The sequence below is a fragment of the Callithrix jacchus genome, chromosome 2 (assembly GCF_049354715.1).
Source record: "Callithrix jacchus isolate 240 chromosome 2, calJac240_pri, whole genome shotgun sequence".
NCBI classification, from domain to species: Eukaryota; Metazoa; Chordata; class Mammalia; order Primates; family Cebidae; genus Callithrix; species Callithrix jacchus.
This window is the reverse complement of record NC_133503.1, coordinates 16,643,831-16,655,930: the sequence shown is the minus strand read 5'-3', so window position 1 is coordinate 16,655,930 and position 12,100 is coordinate 16,643,831. Positions and strand designations below refer to the sequence as shown.

The 12,100-nt window shown below is 50.4% G+C and overlaps 1 long non-coding RNA gene across 2 annotated transcripts in view; it reads left to right on the top strand.

Annotated features, from left to right (window-relative positions):
* The window catches only part of LOC144580561 (uncharacterized), a 123,412-nt gene that overhangs the window by 89,831 nt on the left and 21,481 nt on the right, over positions 1–12,100 (top strand). For both annotated transcript variants that reach the window (XR_013530323.1, XR_013530330.1), the window contains exon 8: positions 2,257–2,317. This is a non-coding gene — a long non-coding RNA (uncharacterized LOC144580561). The remainder of the gene's footprint in view (positions 1–2,256; positions 2,318–12,100) is intronic.

Genomic DNA, 12,100 nt, shown 5'->3' with positions numbered 1-12,100 from the left:
CACACTCAGCGGACTCACGTCACCCACTCAGCGGACTCACGTCACACACCAGCGGATTCATGTCACACACCAGCGGGCTCACGTCACCCACCAGCGGACTCACGTCACACACCAGCGGACTCACGTCACACACCAGCGGATTCACGTCACACACCAGCGGGCTCACGTCACCCACCAGCGGACTCACGTCACACACCAGCGGACTCACGTCACACACCCAGCGGACTCACATCACACACCAGCAGGCTCACGTCACCGATCCAGCGGGCTCACATCACACACCAGCGGGCTCACATCACACACCAGCGGACTCACATCACACACCAGCGGACTCACATCACACACCCAGCGGACTCACATCACACACCAGCGGGCTCACGTCACCGAACCAGCGGGCTCACGTCACACACCAGCGGGCTCACATCACACACCAGCGGGCTCACATCACACACCAGCAGACTCACATCACACACCCAGTGGACTCACATCACACACCAGCGGGCTCACATCACACACCAGCGGACTCACATCACACACCAGCAGGCTCACATCACACACCAGCGGGCTCACATCACACACCAGCGGGCTCACATCACACACCAGCGGACTCACATCACACACCAGCGGGCTCACGTCACCGATCCAGTGGGCTCACGTCACACACCAGCGGGCTCACATCACACACCAGCAGGCTCACATGGGGAAAAAGCCCTACCAGAGCTTACACTGTGGGAAGACCTCCCAGAAGGCAAACCTCACCCGACATCACCAGCTCCACACCAGAGAGAAGCTGCGTGGGTGAGGAGGAGACGGCGGGACTGTCACCAAGTCACATCAAGCAGCCATCAAACATCCAGGAGGGACATCAGGAAAGAGCCCTCCACCAAAACTACGATGCCACCTAGGCAGAGGTCCCATATCAGTATGAAATTCTGCCAATTTGGTGGCTTAAGGAAAGCATAGTCAGCTGAGCGAGGTGGCTCACGCCTGTAATCCTGGCACTTTCGGAGGCCGAGGCAGGTAGATCCCCTGAGATCAGGAGCTTGAGACCAGCCTGACAAACATGGAGAAAACGTCTCTACTAAAAATACGAAAAATTAGCTGGGTGTGTTGGCGCATACCTGTGATCCATACCTGTGATCCCAGCTACTTGGGAGGCTGAGGCAGAAGAATCACTTAAACCTGGGAGGTGGAGGTTGCAGTGAGCCAAGATAACACCATTATTGCACTCCAGCCCAGGCAACAAGAGCAAAACCCCGTCTCAAAAAAAAGAAAAAAAAGACCAGCCTGGCCAACATGGTGAAACCGTGTCTCTACTAAAAATACAAAAAATTAGCTGGACATGGTGGCACGTGCCTGTAATCCCAGCTACTCAGGAGGCTGAGGCAGGAGAATTGCCTGAACCCAGGAGGCGGAGGTTGCAGTGAGCCGAGATCGCGCCATTGCACTCCAGCCTGGGTAACGAGAGAAACTCCATCTTAAAAAAAAAAAAAAAAAAAGCAGTCTGTTTAAAACTAAAGCTGGAAGGGTCATGGTGTACTAGAATGATCTATTTTTGTAGGATAATTTTTATTTTTTTGAGACAGATCTTACTCTGTCACCCAGTCTGGAGTGCAGTGGTGCGATCTTGGCTCACTGCAACCTCCACCTCTTGGGTTCAAGCTATTCTCCTGCCTCAGCCTCCTGAGTAGCTGGGACTACAAGCATGCGCCACCACACCCAGCTAACTGTTGTATTTTTAGTAGAAACGGGGTTTCACCATGATGGCTAGGCTGGTCTCAAACTCTTGACCTCATGATCCACCCGCCTCAGCCTCCCAAAGTGCTGGGATTACAGGATTGAGCCACTGCGCCCAGCCAGGATATACTTAAAGACAACTGTGGATAGGAAGCTTTTTTTTTTCTTTTGAGACGGAGTTTAATTCTTATTGCCCACTCTATGGGAAGAAATGAAATCATTAAGACAAATGGATCTAAAAAGCATCAGAACCACGCCAGAGGGACACGGGGGTGTTTTCCTGACTGTGCCACAGACAGGTAATTTTTGTTTTTGAGTTGCACTGGTGAACAGAACACAACTGTGAATTTGTAGACATATGTCACAATATGTACAATATCTATGGAGGCTTTGTATACTAAATTATACCCTTCTGTGTTTGTGATATATGGTGAGAATAAGATGAACATATTATGAAACCAGAGGTCTGCTGCGGCACCTCACTCCACTGCTTCTGTTGTTTGTTGTCACATATTACAGAATTCCTGAGCCTGGAAGCTAACAACTTCATGACATCTGGTAACTCGAAAGCAACTGGTGGGTAAGTTTTATTTCCTGCTGGGCGCGGTCACTCATATCTGTAATCCCAACACTGTGAGAGGGAGGTGGGTGGATCACCTGAAGTCAGGAGTTCAAGACCAGCCTGGTGAAAACCTGTCTCTACTAGCCAGGCATTGTGGCGGGCATCTATAGTTCCAGCTACCTGGGAGGCTGAGGCAGGGGAAATCTCTTGAACCCAGGAGGCAGAGGTTGCAGTGAGCTGAGATCGAACCCCTGCACTCCAGCTTGGGTGATAGAGCCAGACTCCATCTCAAAAGTTCTGTTTCCATGTTGGGACTCCCTTTTCTGGCAATACGGTGGACTATCTAAAGTGAAAATCACCGGGGCAGTGGCTCATGCCTGTAATCCCAGCACTTGGGAAAGTCAAGGTGGATACTTGAGCCCAGGAGTTTAAGACCAGCCTGGGCAACATGGTAAGACCCTGTCTGAACCACCACCACCACCAAAGCAGCTAGGCACTGCGGCACATGCCTGTAGGCCCAGCTACTCGGGAGGCTGAGGTGGGAGAATCACTTACCCTTTGTCACCCTTCTATACCCTTTCACATTCAAGCTTCTAAGGAAACAAAATCAAACCCATGGAACAGCTACAGCGTCAACTCACAAACTTTATTTCTGGCTTTCGGTACCCTCTACATAGCTGGCACCTGGAAACTTACCAGGAGGTTGAGGCTGCAGTGAGCCATGGTCACGCCACTGTACACCAGCCTGGGTGACAGAGCGAGACCCTATCTCAATACACAAAAACGAAGTGAAAACCTTTCCACCGAAAACAAGCAGCCATGAGGAACCACCACCAGTGACTTCCTTTTAGATGCGTAACTCAGCTCTCGGGAAAGTAAGTTTCCAGGTGCCAGCTATGTAGAGGGTACCGAAAGCCGGAAATAAAGTTTGCGAGTTGACGCTGTAGCAGTTCTGTGGGTTTTTCTTTACTTAGAAGCTTGAATGTGAAAGGGCATGGAAAGGTAACAAAGAAGACCTTGGGGACTGCACAAGACAGAGAAGTGGCTGTGAAGTAACTCATAAGTGCAGAACTTTCTGGACAAGCTTACTTCCAGGGAGAAGGCAGACTGGAGACAGAAAGCTGGTCTGTCTCTCCTTGGGCTCTGGGCAGGGCAAGAGTTTACCTGGCTGGGTCCATATGCACTGACCTGTATCTCATCTAAATTAGAATTTGAACTGGCCATATTCATATCCCAGTTAAGAAATGGAACAATCAGGCTGGGCGTGGTGGCTCACACCTGTAATCTCAGCACTCTGGGAGGCCAACGTGGGCAGATCATCTGAGGTCAGGAGTTCGAGACCAGCCTGGCCAACATAGTGAAATCCCGTCTCTATTCAAAATACAAAAAGCCAGGTGTGGTAGCACACGCCTGTAGTCCCAGCTACTGGGGAGGCTGAGGCAGGAGCATTGCTTGAGCCCGGGAGGTGGAGGTTGCTGTGAGCCGAGATCGTGCCATTGCACTCCAGCCTGGATGACAGAGTAAGACTCTGTCTCAAAAAAAAAAAAAAAAAAAGAAAAAGAAAAAGAAATGTGTCATGGTCTTTGAAACAGCTTTTAGAAGCAAAATATTTTGGAAAGACAGACTCCCTCAACCCATGTTTCTCAGGAATCTGACATAGATAACCTTAATGAGGTGCATCTTATTTAGGGATGGGGTAAATGGGATGTCTCTGTACCTTCCTCTCAATTGTGCTGTGAATCTAAACTGCTCTAAACAATAAAATCCGTTAAAAGAACTGTCCTAGGCCAGGTGCAGTGACTCATGCCTGTAATCCCAGCTCTTTGGGAGGCTGAGGTGGGCAGATCACCTGAGGTCAGGAGTTTGAGACCAGCCTGGCCAACATGGTGAAAACCCCGTCTCTACTAAAAATATAAAAAATTAGCTGGGTGCCGTAGCAGGTGCCTGTCATCCCAGCTACTTGGAGGTTGAGGCAGGAGAATTGTTTGAACCCAGGAGGCGGAGGTTGTAGTGAGCTGAGATTGTGCCACTGTACTCCAGCCTGGGCAACAGTGCAAGACTCTGTCTCAAAAAAAAAAAAAAGCTGTCCTCAATCTCTCTCTTAGGGGCATTTGCATCCCACATACCTGTTGCATTTGGGGGAAGGTTGGGAGGCTCTCCTGCTCCAGGGCTGGGGCTTGTGTGTTTCATGTCCCCAGACACAAGCCTCAAGCCACAGATAAGGATGGAGATGGTATGAGAATAGACTCTTCCTCTTTCCAAGACTTTGGAGGCCATTGACAGCTTCCTTCTTGGTGCTCCTCGCTGGCATAGACATAATTCTTCCCAATCAGCCCTGACAGGTGTGCACGTTAGCCAGCCAGGTTAGGTAGGCAGAGGTTACCTGCACTGACCATGCCTCTGAGGTTTCTGACTCCTAAATGGGCCCTTCAGGAGGTACTTTTTTGTTTTGAGACAGGGCTTTGCTCTGTCACTCAGGCTGGAATACAGTGCTGTGATCATAACTCACTGTAGCCTCCACCTCCTGGACTCAAGCAATCCTCCTGCCTCAGCCTCCCACCTAGCTGAGACTGCAGGCACACAGCATTACACCTGGCCAATTTTTGTGGAGACGGAGTTTCGCTGTATTGGGCAGGCTGGTCTCAAACTCCTGGACTTGAGATCCTCCTTCCTTGGCCTCCCAAAGTGCTGGGATTACAGGCATTAGTCACCTCACTCAGCCCAATAACATTTTTGATCATCACGGGGAGGAGTGAGGTGGAGGATGCCACTGGCATTCAGTGAATAGAGAAAGACCTAGGATGTGGCTGAGCATCTTATAATGCATCGGACATTCCCCAACAGCAAAGAACTATCCAGCGCAAGACATCTGCAGAGGCAGCAGTGCTAGGCTAGAGTTGGATTGGTGGTACTTGAGTGCCATACACTTAGGATTATGTCCAGTAGGGTCGGGGAGGCTCAGATGGCTCTGGAATGGTAAGATTCCCCCACCCCCCTCAGTGGGGGAAATCTCAGGACAAACACCACCTGGCACCAGCATCAGGCGAGATCCTCCTGGTGGCCCCTCCCCGGGGTCCTCTGGCGGACCGCGCATTGCAGGGCCCCCTGCATGTCCCGGTTCTGCAGCGTGTAGATGGCCGGGTACAGCAGCGGGGTGACGTTGATGTAGATGAGCGAGACCAGCTTGTCCTCCTCGAGGGAACAGCTGCTCAGGGGCCTGGCGTACATGGCTGTGGCACAGCCATGGTGGAGCACGGCCACGGTGAGGTGGGACACCACTGTGTTGAAGGCCTTGCGGTGGCCCGCGCCCCCACCGACACGCAGGATGACCACCAGCACCCGGGTGTAGGAGAGCAGGATGAGGGGCAGGGACAGCACCAGCAGCAGCAGGCAGGCTGCCAGGAGGACGTGTTCCTGCAGGGCCTGGGACCCGCAGGCCAGCACCAGCACGGTAGGGTGGTTGCAGAAAATGTGATTGACCAGGCCGCCGTGGCAGAAAGGCAGCTGGAAGATGGCCATGGTGAGGTCCAAGGCCAGGATGGAGCCGGCCTTGCAGCAGGCAGCCAGCAGGCCCCAGCAGACACCTGTGGTCATGAGCTGAGGGTAGTAGAGCGGGTGGCAAATGGCCAGATAGTGGTCTAGGGCCATGGAGGCCAGCAGCAGGCACTTGGAGCCCCCCAGGGCCACAAGTAGCTGGGTGTATAGGCATGTACCACCATGCCTAGCTACTTTTGTATTTTTAGTAGAGACAGGGTTTCCTCCATGTTGCTCAGGCTGGTCTCAAACTCCTGACCTCTGGTGATCTGTCTGCCTCAGCCTCCCAAAGTACTGGGATTACAGGCATGAGCCACCGCGCCCAGCTGTTTTTGTTTTTAGAGATGAGGGTCTTGCTATGTTGCCCAGGGTGGACTTGAGCTTCTGAGCTCAAATGATCCTTCTATTTCAGCCTCCCAAGTACCTGGCACTACAGGCATGTGCCACCATGCCTAGGATTTAATATTGTTAAGATGCCAGTTCTTTCAAAAATCATTTACAGGGTCAACACAATTCCTGTCAAAATTCTGATTGTAGTTTTATGAAAACTGACAAGCTGGCCCTAAAATTTCTATGAAAATTAAGAAACCTGGAATAGTTAAAACAATCTGGAAAAAGATGTACCAAGTTAGAGGTCTCACAACTTCCCAGTTTAAAAACTTACTACAAAGCTATGGCCGGGCGCGGTGGCTCACGCCTGTAAGTCCAGCACTTTGGGAGGCCGAGGTGGGTGGATCACGAGGTCAAGACATTGAGACCATCCTGGTCAACATGGTGAAACCCCGTCTCTACTAAAAATACAAAAAATTAGCTGGGCATGGTGGCGCGTGCTTGTAATCCCAGCTACTCAGGAGGCTGAGGCAGGAGAATTGCCTGAATCCAGGAGGCGGAGGTTGTGGTGAGCCACCATGCCCAGCTAATTTTTTGTAATTTTTTTTAGTAGAGTCGGGGTTTCACCATGTTGACCAGGATGGTCTTGATGTCTTGACCTCGTGATCCACCCGCCTCGGCCTCCCAAAGTGTTGGGATTACGGGCGTGAGCCACTGAACCTGGTCTGTGATCATTCTTAACATGGGATAATTCTACTTCTGGCCACAAGAGGCCACCAAGGCCCAGCATATAGGACCCAAGTGGGCCCTCCTAGGCGTGGGCTCCCCTCTTGGGAGGCCGGGATGGCACTATTGTTCTAGGAAATATCTCAGGTCCAGTCGTCAGGAGTAAGGGAGTGAGACTGACAGGGAAGGAGTGGACAAGAGGCTGCGCATGTCAGAGAAGGGCCAGGTTGCATTTCAGACCTGGTGGTCAGCTCCTGGAAATTCGAGCCCTGAACATTTCTGTGATTAAAAATGCATGGCAGTTAAAGCTGCCAGTCATCATTATGGTAGCAGCGGTAGCAGGTGTGCCCCCAAACGCACTTCTTCCTCTGCTGTGCATGTGCGCGTGTACACACACACGATACAAAGACATAGAGATGTGCTCTCTCTCTTTTTGTCGGTATGGTTATATATATTTTCAGGGGCTTTTTTTTGGTTAATTGAAGTCTAATTTACATACGGCAAAATTCACCTGTGTTATGTGTATAGTTCAATAATTTTTCTTTGAGACGGAGTCTTGCTGTCACCCAGGCTGGAGTGCAGTGGTGTAATCTCTGCTCACTGCAGCCTCCGTCTCCCAGGCTCAAATGATTCTCCTGCCTCAGCCTCCCGACAAGCTGGAATTACAGACTCCCGGCCACCACACCCGGCTAATTTTCGTATTTTCAGTAGAGGCAGGGTTTCATCATGTTGGCCAGGCTGGTCAAGAAGCAATCTGCCCACCTTGGTCTCCCAAAGTGGTGGGATTACAGACATGAGCCACCATGCCCAGCCTAAACCATTTTTTTCAATTGTGATAAGACGTACGTAACATAAAACTTACCATTTGCAGGTACACAGCTCAGTGGCACTAAGTAAATTTGCTGTGTTGTGCAACAAGGCAGGTGTAGTTTACTCAACAGGAAACTGCCAAACTGTTCTCCTGAGAGGTTATGCCACCGGGTGGGTAACTTGGGAGGAAGGGCAGGGGTGGGCCAGCCTTCCCTCCAGCAATGCATTAAAGTTCCCATTACGGCTCACGCCAGTAATCTCAGCACTTCGGGAGGCCGAGGCGGGCAGATCACGAGGTCAGGAGTTTGAGACCAGCCTGGCTAACATGGTGAAACCCCGTCTCTACTAAAAATACAAAAAAATTAGCTGGATGTGGTGGCAGGCGCCTGGTAGTCCCAGCTACTCGGGAGGCTGAGGCAGGAGAATCACTTGAACCTGGGAGGTGGAGATTACAGTGAGCCGAGATCCACCACTGCATTCCAGCCTGGGCGACAGAGTGAGATTCTGTCTCAAATAGTAATAATAATAAATCAAAAGGAGTGAACTACTGATGGCCACAACTTGGATGGATCTCAAACACATCATGAGGAATCTAGAATGATTCCATTTCTAATAAGTTCTAGAATAGGCCAAACTAGTCAGAACAGGCAGTGGAGATTGGAACAGGCATGATGGAACTTTCTGGGATTCTTTTTTTTTTTTTGGAGACAGGATCTTGCTCTGTCACCCAGGTTGGAGTGCAGTAGTGCAGTGGCACGATCATAGCTCACTGCAGCCTTGACCTCCCGGGTTCAAGTGATTCCCCCACCTCAGCCTCCTGCCTAACAGCATGCCACCAAGCCTCACTAATTTTTGTAGCTTTTGTAGAGACAGGGTCTTGCCATGTTGTCTGGGCTGGTCTCAATCTCCCGGACTCAAGCAGTCTGCCCGCCTTGGCCTCCCAAAGTGCTAGGACTACAGTCACCACGCCTGCCCCATCTTTTCTTTTTCTTTTTATGCATTTCAAAGTAGCTGGCAAACATCACGATAAGCACTTCAGCATGCATATCATTAGCTGGAGTTGAATATGTGTTTACGGCTTCTTTTTAGGCAGGGGAAATTTACACAGTGAAATGCACAACTCTTTAGTGAACATTCACTGATGGCTAACAACCGCAGACACATGTGTGAGCCAAAGCCCCTTAGAGAGATATAGAATCAGGTGGGCATGGTGGCTCACGCCTGTCATCCTAGCACTTTGGGAGGCCAAGGTGGGTGGATCAACTGAGGTCCGGAGTTCAGGACCAGCCTGGCCAACATGATGAAACCCCATCTCTACTAAAAATAAAAAATTAGCCGGGTGTGGTGGCGAGCACATGTAATCCCAGCTACTTGGGAGGCTGAGGCAGGAGAATCTCTTGAAACTGGGAGGCAGAGGTTGCAGTAAGCCAAGATCACACCACTGCACTCCAGCCTGGGCGATAAAGCGAGACTCCATCTCAAAAAAAAAAAACAAAAAACTATGTATATATAATCTGGCTGGCCGGGTGCAGTGATTCATTCATGCTTTGGGAGCACTTTGGGAGGCAAAGGTGGGTGGATGGCTTGAGGCCAGGAGTTCGAGATCATCCCAGGCAATGTGGTGAAACCCCATCTCTAGTAGAAATATGAAATATTAGCCGGGCATGGTTGCAAGACAGCACCACTGTGCTTCCACCTGGACACAGAGTGAGACCCTGTCTAAAAAAATAAAAGGACTGATGAATGGATAAAGGGACAGATAGATACATGATGGGACAATTAGGGTCAGATGCCAGTAGTAGCATCTGGGAGGCGGCTATATGTGTGTTCATGGTACAGTTCTGTTAAACTTCTCTGAATGCTTGAAAAAGTACAAGATAAAAATGTTGGCAAAATTAATTGCCAGTGATTTCTCTTTCTGACTTTTTTTTGTTTGTTTCTGTATAGAGACAGGGTCTGGCTCTGTTGCTCAGGCTGGAGTGCAGTGGCGTGATCATAGCTTTCTGTAGCCTCAACTTCCTGGGCTCAAGTGATCCTCCTGACTCAGCCTCCCCAATAGCTGGGATTAACACGCCCAACTAATTTAAAAAATTTTTTGTAGAGCACTTTGGGAGGCCAAGGTGGGTGGATCACCTGAGGTCAGGAGTTCAAGACCAGCCTTGCCAGCATGTTGAAACCTCACCTCTACTAAAAATACACACACACAAAACATTTAGCTGGGCATGGTGGCACACGCCTATAATCCCCAGCTACTGGGGAGGCTGAGCCAGGAGAATTGCTTGAATCTGGGAGGCAGAGGTTGCAGTGAGCAGAGATCATGCCACTGCTCTCCAGCCTGGGTGACAGAGCAAAATTTCATGTCAAAGAAAAGTTAAAAAAAATGTTTTTTAGAGATGGGTCTTGCTCTGTTTCCCAGGCTGGTCTCAAACTCCTGAGCTCAAGGGATCTAACCGCTTCGGCCTGCCAAGGTGCTGGGATTACAGATATGAGCTACTTTGCTTGGCCTGATTTCTCTTTCTTAGTAGTACCTAAGAGAAACGTGCATCTTACAGGTGATAGTGTCCTAGGTGTGATGAAATATGGTATTATCGTCAAGAAGCTCAGCCAGGCTGGGTTTGGTGACTCACACCTGTAATCCCAGCACTTTGGGAAGCTGAGGCGGTTGAATCAGTTGAGATCAGGAGTTTGAGACCAACCTGGCCAACATGGTGAAACCTCGTTTCTACCAAAAATACAAAAAATTAGGTAGGCATGGTGGTGCACACCTGTAAACCCAGGTTCTGGCAAGCCTGAAGCATGAGAATCTCTTGAACCTGGTAGGCAGAGATTGCAGTGAGCCGAGATTGTGCCACTGCACGCTAGCCTGAGTGACAGAGCAAGATGACTCTCTCAAACAAACAAACAAAAAGAGCCGATCTCGGTGGTTCATGCCTGTAATCCCAGCACTTTGGGAGGCTGAGGCAGGCAGCTCACAAGATCAGGAGTTCGAGACCAGCCTGGCCAATACGGTGAAACACCAACTCTACTAAAAATACAAAAATTAGCCAGATATGGTGGTGCGCTCCTGTAGTCCCAGCTGCTTAAGAGACTGAGGCAGGAGAAACACTTGAACCTGGGAGGTGGAGGTTGCAGTGAGCCAAGATCACACCACTGCACTCCAGCCTGGGTGACAGAGCCAGACTCCATCTCAAAAACAACAACAACAACAGAGTAAGATCAGCAGCCAGGAACCAGGATCCTAGACACTGCCCACGGTGGCCACCACCTACTCCTTTTCTTTGAAAACTCTGGTCTCTGTCTCCTGGAATCTCCATTCTCTGATCTCCCAAGTCAACGTGGAACCCCCAGCTCCTGCCCTAAATGGCAGCATCACCTTCTTGGAGCACCCATGCCACATCCTCCTGTGGCATTGAGTATGTGGTTCCCCTACTTCCTCGCCTCCCCAACACCTGGAGGACAGAGATCAGACTCCAATCCCAGGAACCAGAAGGATGCCAATTGCACCACACTGCTGCATGCGCTGAGCCTTTGTAGGTGCTGGCATTTTTGTTTGGCTTTTTGCTGTTGTGTTTTTTTAGATAGCATCTCACTCTGTTGCCCAGGCTGGAGAGCAGTGGCTCAGTCTCAGCTCACTGCAACCGCGGCTTCCTGGGATCAAGTGATTCTCATGCCTCAACCTCCCAAGTAGCTGGGATTACAGGCGTCTGCCACCATGCCTGGCTAATTTTTTTTTTTTTTTTTGAGACAGAGTCTCACTCTGTGGCTCAGGCTGAAGTGCAGTCGCACAATCACAGCTCACTGAAACCTCTGCTTCCCGGGTTCAAGCAATTCTCCTGCCTCAGCCTCCCAAATAGGTGGGACTACAGGCATGTGCCACCACACCTGGCTATTTCTTTTGTATTTTTAGTAGAGACGGAGTTTCACTGTGTTAACCAGGATGGTCTCGAACTCCTGACCTTGTGATCCTCCCAGCTTGGCCTCCCCAACTGTTGGGATTACAGGAATGAGCCACCATGCCTGGCTAATTTTTGTATTTTTGGTAGAGACAGGGTTTTGCCATGTGGACCAGGCTGGTCTTGAACTCCTGACCTCAAATGATCTGCCCGCCTCGGCCTCCCAGAATGTTGGATTATAAGTGTGAACCAGCACACCTGTCCACAGGTGCTATTGATGCTGTTCCCTTTGCTTGGAATGCACTTCCCTACTTGGCTGCCTTTTTCTCACCTGCTCCCTCTTGCCCTCCTGCCTGTCTTCCAGCCATCTTGAAAAGACTCAGCTAGAAGACATCCCTGACTTCCTTCAGACCCTAATGCCCAGGCAACTTTGTTTCGCCATCCCGAGGCCACTCCTCCCTCCCCCAACAAAGACACTCTCCTTGGCCAAACTCCAGCCAGGCCCCTC